General features: G+C 33.1%; 1 pseudogene across 2 annotated transcripts; it reads left to right on the forward strand.

Moving 5' to 3' along the window:
* The first annotated feature begins 349 nt into the window (after positions 1–349).
* Positions 350–2,695, forward strand: LOC145034375 (cytochrome P450 86A22 pseudogene; annotated as a pseudogene). 2 transcript variants are annotated; one of them, XR_013678057.1, is made up of 2 exons: positions 350–512; positions 662–2,695. The product of XR_013678057.1 is annotated as a cytochrome P450 86A22 pseudogene, transcript variant X2 (transcript). The 2 variants fall into 2 exon arrangements; XR_013678056.1 differs by having other exon boundaries at positions 351–512; positions 703–2,695.
* Positions 2,696–7,891: the final 5,196 nt, after the last annotated feature.

Consider the following 7,891-nt stretch of genomic DNA (forward strand, 5'->3'; position numbering starts at 1 on the left):
ATTTATCTACAGACGAAGTCTTATTCGGTGGAGAAGAGTATAAAGCCCTAATTTGTAGTGATGACCTTTTATGTCAATTTAGGCTATAAGAAATTGGAGACATGAAAACAACGATTTCCAAAATTTATAAGATTTTTTTTTTTTTATAAAAACAGAATAACCAAACTATCCGTATTTACTAATTTAATTATTTCATATTTTTTAAAATCATTATTGGTCCTACTACCTACACATATGAACGCTCCCCCTCTCTCTCTCTCTCTCTCTCTCTCTCTCTCTCTCTCTATATATATATATATATATATATATATATATATATATATATATAATATTGGTTGTAGCTCATTAATAGCCTCCTTTCCCTTTGGTATCATACCTTCTTGCGTTGTTCCTTATTTAAATGACTCTTGTTCTTCATTTTTCTCTATCTCCCCACCCATACTTTTTTTCCATCGCCTTCTAAGGAAACTCTTTCATCCTCCATAGTCATTAATTCTACACACGACTCATCGGTAAGCATATCAATTTTATATTTTCTAATTTATAAGCAGCAGCATTGTTATGGTATGGTATTACATAATTATTCATCATAATTGAGTAATACTGTAACAGTTACTGTCTGCAGAAATATTGATATTGTATTTAAATTTCCGTTTGGAAGATTTGCATATGCTTAGGTTGTGAAGTTGCATGGTTTTCCAGGTGGTGGTTGGTAATTAAGGTGTGAGAGGGAGCAGCGTGGTGTTGTGTTGCTTAACTTGGAAGTTGGAAGTTGGATCAAGGGGTGAGATGGATTCGTCTACGTGGTGGCTTATTTTATCTGTTATCGCAGCGTATGTGATATGGTTCAAGTCAATCACACGGTCGTTAAGTGGTCCACGTGTGTGGCCTGTTTTGGGCAGCTTGCCAGGCTTAATCCAGAACGCTAATCGTATGCATGATTGGATCGCTGATAATCTTCGTGCGTGTGGAGGCACTTACCAAACCTGTATTTCTCCCATCCCTTTTCTAGCACGGAAGCAAGGTCTTGTGACTGTCACGTGCGATCCCAAAAACCTTGAACATATTCTCAAGGCTAAATTCGATAATTACCCAAAGGGGCCAACTTGGCAAGCTGTTTTCCATGATCTACTTGGAGAAGGGATCTTTAACTCCGATGGTGACACGTGGCTTTTCCAGCGTAAGACAGCTGCACTGGAGTTCACCACTCGAACCCTCAGACAGGCCATGGCTCGTTGGGTGAACCGAGCAATCAAACTTAGGTTTTGTCCACTTTTAAAAACAGCTCAGCTTGAAAACAAGCCGGTTGATTTACAAGACCTTTTGCTTCGGCTCACTTTTGATAACATATGCGGCTTGGCTTTCGGAATGGACCCACAAACTTTATCCCCCGGTTTACCGGAAAATAGCTTCGCATCGGCTTTTGACCGAGCCACTGAAGCCACCCTGCAACGCTTTATCTTGCCGGAGAGTATATGGAAGCTGAAGAAAATGCTTGGGCTGGGTATGGAGGTTGACTTGAGCCAAAGCTTAAACCACGTTGACACGTATCTGACAGCTGTCATTAATACACGTAAGCTGGAGTTGCTGAATAAGGCCGACGCCGACGGTGGCACCCCCCATGATGACTTGCTCTCTCGGTTCATGAAGAAGAAAGAGTCATACTCAGACACGTTCCTACAGCATGTGGCACTCAATTTCATCTTAGCTGGACGTGACACGTCATCAGTGGCGTTGAGCTGGTTTTTTTGGCTCGTAATTAGAAATCCCAGAGTCGAAATGAAAATCTTGACAGAGCTGTGTGCAGTTTTAATAAAGACACGTGGCAGTGACACGAGTAAATGGTTAGAGGAGCCTTTGGGCTTCGAAGAAGTTGACCAATTGACATATCTGAAAGCAGCATTGACGGAGACACTCCGGCTATACCCATCGGTTCCGGAGGACTCCAAGCACGTCGCGGCCGATGACATCCTACCAGACGGCACGGTTGTTCCGGCTGGTTCCTCCGTCACTTATTCAATTTACTCCACTGGTCGGATGAAATTCATTTGGGGAGATGACGTTCTCGAGTTCCGGCCGGAGCGGTGGTTAACCGACGACGGTAAAAAGTTCGAGATCATGAAGGATCAATTCCGATTTGTCTCATTCAACGCCGGACCCAGAATTTGTTTAGGCAAGGACTTGGCTTACTTACAAATGAAGTCGATAGCGGCAGCTGTATTACTCCGCCACCGCCTCTCGGTGGTTCCCGGCCACCGTGTAGAGCAAAAGATGTCACTAACTCTGTTTATGAAATACGGTCTAAAAGTGAAACTTCACCCACGGGATTTGGCGCCCATAGTGGCCAAAATCGGTAGCACGGGGGTAGCACGTGATGGAGAGTCTATGAATTGTTAATATTATTATTTATTGGTGCGATGATATATAAGAACTAAAGTACACTATCGGCTTACTTTGTGCTGCATCACAGACGTTTTTATGGCCACACGATCAAAAGCGTCATAAACTAAGACATCTCACTGGTTTACCTGATTGCCAGGAAGAAAAAAATTGGCAAATTTAGATTGTGACAATACCCAAGTGTTTTACAAGTTATTACCTTTTTTATTTTTTTGCGAATAAATAATATATACATGTAATGAATATTATATATCTTTTTTTTTTCTTTTAATTTCAATGAAGGGTGATTAATTTATACATGTTGGGTTATGAATATTTTCAGTATATTGTATACTTGGTATTTCTATTTTTTCTTTGTGTACTATGTTTATACTTTTAAATATGGTATGATGTTTCATATACATGAGGTCATCTTACGTTTTCTCATCTCATAAATTATCAAAAATAAAAATATTAATACTAAACGAAGCGAACTTACAACGAATAGTAGTAAATGAACTTGGAGAATGGGAGCTTATAGAAAGACAAACCCCTCCTATATAAATCTCTATTTATTTAAATAACTCATATAACAAATAATTTACTAAAATCGCCAAACATCATCTATAAGTTTTTTTTTTTGTGTAAAAGCATGGCGTTACTCTTTTCACATGTTATGCCTATATGTCTCTTTAACTAGTATATCTAAATTTTAGTAAAACAAAATAATAATTATCAAGGGGACCAGAAATTATGAAGACTATGACACGACTTTATAATAAGTAATAACTCAACTTTAAAAAGTTGAAATTTATTGTTGATTGAGTGAAGATACATTGTGTAATTTAGGGCAATGTTGTTTCTTAAGTAACAGCAATTAAAATGGAATGCAGGTGAGGTTTGGGTTTGTTAATGGTTGATACCTACTATAGAGGCTATTTATTGTATACTATTAAATGCCTCCTACAATGAATTGTTCATGTTCATGTGCTTGCCTACTTTTTTGGATACTTCTAAATAGCTTTTTCATATGAGGAAAAATGATATTCAAGTTTAGAAGGATTTAAATATTATTTTTTGGAGTTTTTGTTTTTATATAAATTGAGAGCTGACTCGAATATACTATATGATTACCAACTTAAAAGATTTCACACCACTAAGTGGTCGTATTTAGAATATGTATCTTTTACATTCGGCTATCTAATTGGAGTGAGATGATTTATCGTAATTTATATATGTATAGTAGCTTCGGTAACTATGTTCTTCTGAACGTACATAGCATACATGCCATTAACAATTAAGAATGGGGTTACGGAGGCATATTCCATTTAAATGGATTACAAACGGAGAAGAAAAACACCATTTCTCCTTCGGCCTTCTCTAAGAAAACATGATAATTTGCACCGATTAATATTATAATAAACATTGCAATGTTAGATATTTTTCCTTAAAAATTATATTTTTATTTTTATTTTAGAAAAAGTATCATATTTTTCTGAATTTTTTGTCCGGGCTTTTTGAACAAGTTACTTGTAATCTTTTTGATAATTTATTCACTTTTTTGACAAAAAAAAAAAAAAAAACTACTTTTGTTTCTTTAAAAAAAATCCTTTATCGACAATTCTTTTGTTTGAATAAATTTTTAGTCTTTTTGGCATAATTCCTTTATTTTTGTTGTTTATGGTGTTCATGATGGTTATATATATATATATATATATATATATATATATATATATATATATATATATATATATATATATATATATATATATATATATATTAAATTGTTTTCAAAACAATAATTATTATAGACAAAATATATATTAAAATTTAATTGAAAGATTGTTAACACGTAATTCCACAAACTCTCGACCTAAAAAAAACACCATTTGATACAATTGATACCAAAGCCTTTTGGTCATATAAATTCATATATCATAAACTATAACTACATTCAAAGACAATTATGCCCTCGTTAGTGTCAATGTGTCCTCATTGGTATGTAAGTTTCTCAATAGTACTATTAATAGTAAATATCTTTATTCGATATCTGATTTATATTGCTAATAGAATATTAACTAGATTGGTACCGTTCAGTTGTATTTTAATTAATATATTATTACTTTTGTTTTCTAATTTTTTTACTAATATAATATTAACAGACCTTGTGTGTAATGAACCAATCTTAGTCTTACACACCCACACGGGCACCACTAACAAAGTTGCAACAGAAAGTATTTAGAAAAATAGTTGTAACTTTTGAAATCTCAAATTACATAAAAATAAAAAGACAAAATTTCATAATGGTCCTTAAACTTTTTCATTTGTCCTTAAAACAGTCTTTATGAAAAAAAAATTGCATGGATTGTCCTTACGAAAAAACTTTGCACACAAATGGTCCTTGCTGTTGATTGATGTAGTTACATTAATCCATTAAGTTGAATGAATTTTAAATAAAAACCATTTCTACAATTTTGTGAAAACTTAGCTAAGGACCATTAGAGAAAATTTACATAATAATCATTTGTGAAATATTATGATGTTATTTTACTCTTTTTTACTTCTTGTTAATTTAAAATTATTTTAAAAAATATCTTAAAATTTTTCACTACTTTGTTATTATATATTTTTTAAAAGTTCGGATTTTAAAAATTATTTTTTTACAATATTGTTTTGGCTGAAATCTTTTTATGAAATGTATTTATTTTACATGTGATGTAATATTTGTATAAATATAAATTAAAACTTATAAATTTTAATCGTCATTCAAATATATTTTATTTACTATTTTGTTGTCTACACTTCATCCAAAATATTCAAACTACAATACATAATATTTTTTATTTTTTGTCTAAAAAATTTTGAAGTATAAAAATGTAACACTCCAAATTTTTAAAACTTTTTCAAAGTACGATTATAAAACATTCGGGTATTACCCGTATTTAATAAAAACTTGGTCCCACAAAATCATTTACAATTATAACATTGTATGTTATCATTAAGTATTAATATAACCATAGCAAACAATTAAGAATTATATCATAAAATTAATAATGAACTTATCAAGTTCCACTCAATTCTCTACCACTTGACTTCTAATTTTCATTTATCATCGTCTCTCTCCTTAAGAGTAACTTGAGATACATATCACTTAAAAAGAGATATGTAAGATAAAAATGTCTTACTTTTTTTTCTTTTTACATTTTCGACTCCCTTTTTTACTTTTTGTTAATTCAAATTCTTTTAAAAAATAATTTTTTCACAACTTTGTTATTATATATTTTTTAAAAACTCAGATTTTAGAAATTATTTTTTACAATATTGTTTTAGATAAAATCTTTTTATGAAATGTATATATTTTACATGTGAAGTAATATTTGTATATATAAAAAATTAAAACTTATAAACTTTAATCATCATTCAAATACTATGGTCCATTTAAGATAATTAGGGGTTCAAGAAATCAAGAGCACCATCCAATGTTTGTTGGATTCCAAGAGGGGAAGATTTACCCATCCAAGGTGTTTTGTTCAAAAATTAATCAAATGAGAATCAACGTAATTGTACGAGAGGATGTGGTGTTATAGCTACTATGAGTATCAAACTAAGATCAAAACGACGTGAGTGGTTTACAAGGAAAACCCCTGATCCTTGATAGGATCTACGACATAAAAACTTGGAAGGTGCTGATGATCACTTGCCTTATTTGATTTTATTGATTGGAATAAAAACTATATAAGTGAAGACAAGAACACAAGTACAAGTGTTTCAGTATCTCTAGTTGTGTATGTAGTGTGTAAAATACATATGTATTTATAGTCTAACTTAAATAACTAAAAGTATGATATCTCTGCGATCCTCTTGAATAAGTATTCACACGTTGCTTTGACTTGGTATTTTCAGGTCTTAAGCCTGTTGAAATGATTATTCGGATTTAAAGAGCCTTTATTTGACTGATTCTGCATAATTAATTTTGTTACGAAATAATGATCATGGTCAGGATCTTGGTGTATGTTTCGCGATCCTTAAATTCCTTTAAGATCCGGGATCCTAGATAGGGTTTAGGATCTTGACCCTTAACAATTACCCCTAAATTATACCTGAAAAATATTTCGGATTAATTTCTAATATATGAAAGACTATAATTTTATCATATTATTAAAAAAAAGTAAGGATTTTGAAATTCTAACGGATAGAATTATCACCGTTAATGTAGGCATGATTATCTATCAAATCATCTCTCTCTCTCTCTCTCTCTCTCTATTTTCTATGATCTTCGTATAAATAGGGCACTTTGGTTCTTGATTCTTCTTTACTTCTTCTAGCTCTCTTTCAAACATTATCAGTTATCTTTGAAGGTATTATTACCGCTCTTTTCTTCTTAATTTTCTTTGTCTTTGATTAGGGGCAAGAAGGCACTACGCTCTCATGCTAGCATCATTGCTCTTCCCGTGAGGATTTCATCGATCAAAAGAGTCTATCTTATGAAGAGACTTCCTCTTTTGATAATTAAGAATATGAATCCCTGAAAGCTAATGGGCCTTTTTCATCTGATGCTATTTTTAAGTCTTTCCATGCTTTGGCTCAACTAGATTTCACCTCCCCCACTTGGATTTGCTTCCCTGGGTACCATTTTTTCTAGGTATGACTTACCCTTTTTTTAGCATTGTTTCCAAATTCTTTGAGATCACCCAAATCTCTTACATCCAAGCTATGCTAGTGATTTGGATGATCCTCTTCTGGATCGATCGTCTAAACCATTATCTGGATCTTGACGTCGGTCTATCTGGGTTAGCCCATATCTATGATCTATCAACCTTCAGAAATTCTTGTTTCTTGCTTAAAGTCAAAACTAACAAGTCACATCTTATCTTGAAATCAAAACAAAACGATGTTACCTCAAAATAAAAATATTTCGGTGTGAGACTTGATTCTATCCCTAATGGAGATCTCTTGCCAAAAACCTGGGTTAAAAAGGGTAGGATTTGATTCTATTCCACCAAGGATACTGAAAATCACATTTTATTATTTCATTTGCTTTGATGCAGCTTTAAAGTTTGAGGATATTGCTCCAGCTGCTGACGATATTAAAGGGAAAGTAGAGAGCTTTCTTTCTTTTCCCGAGGTTGAAAGATCTTTTAGGGTCGAACAACCCAACTTCCAAGGGAGCTCATCTACTACGGAATCAGTGTTGATAGGTAAGGATCCTTCGTTCGTTTATTTTTATTTGTTATATTTGAAGGATCCTGAATCTATTGAATTTCATTGTTATGTATAGGATCCAAAGCTATTCGCTCCAGCGTCTGGTTCACTCTTGCATATATCGAGTCTGGCGGCCAGCTCGTGGTCAAGAAAGAAAGGGCCTCGTCTTCTCTTCCTCCAAAGAGGGATTCAATTCTTCTGACCGTCAAGACCCTGGGATCTAATAAGAGGAAGTTGGTTGGGCCCCAGAATCTTGGCCTAGAGAACCTCAGAGTAAAGTAGGCAATGTTGAAGCTAATATATTTCTTGC

Source organism: Lactuca saligna, chromosome 3 (genome assembly GCF_052625555.1).
Source record: "Lactuca saligna cultivar CGN05327 chromosome 3, ASM5262555v1, whole genome shotgun sequence".
NCBI classification, from domain to species: domain Eukaryota; kingdom Viridiplantae; phylum Streptophyta; class Magnoliopsida; order Asterales; family Asteraceae; genus Lactuca; species Lactuca saligna.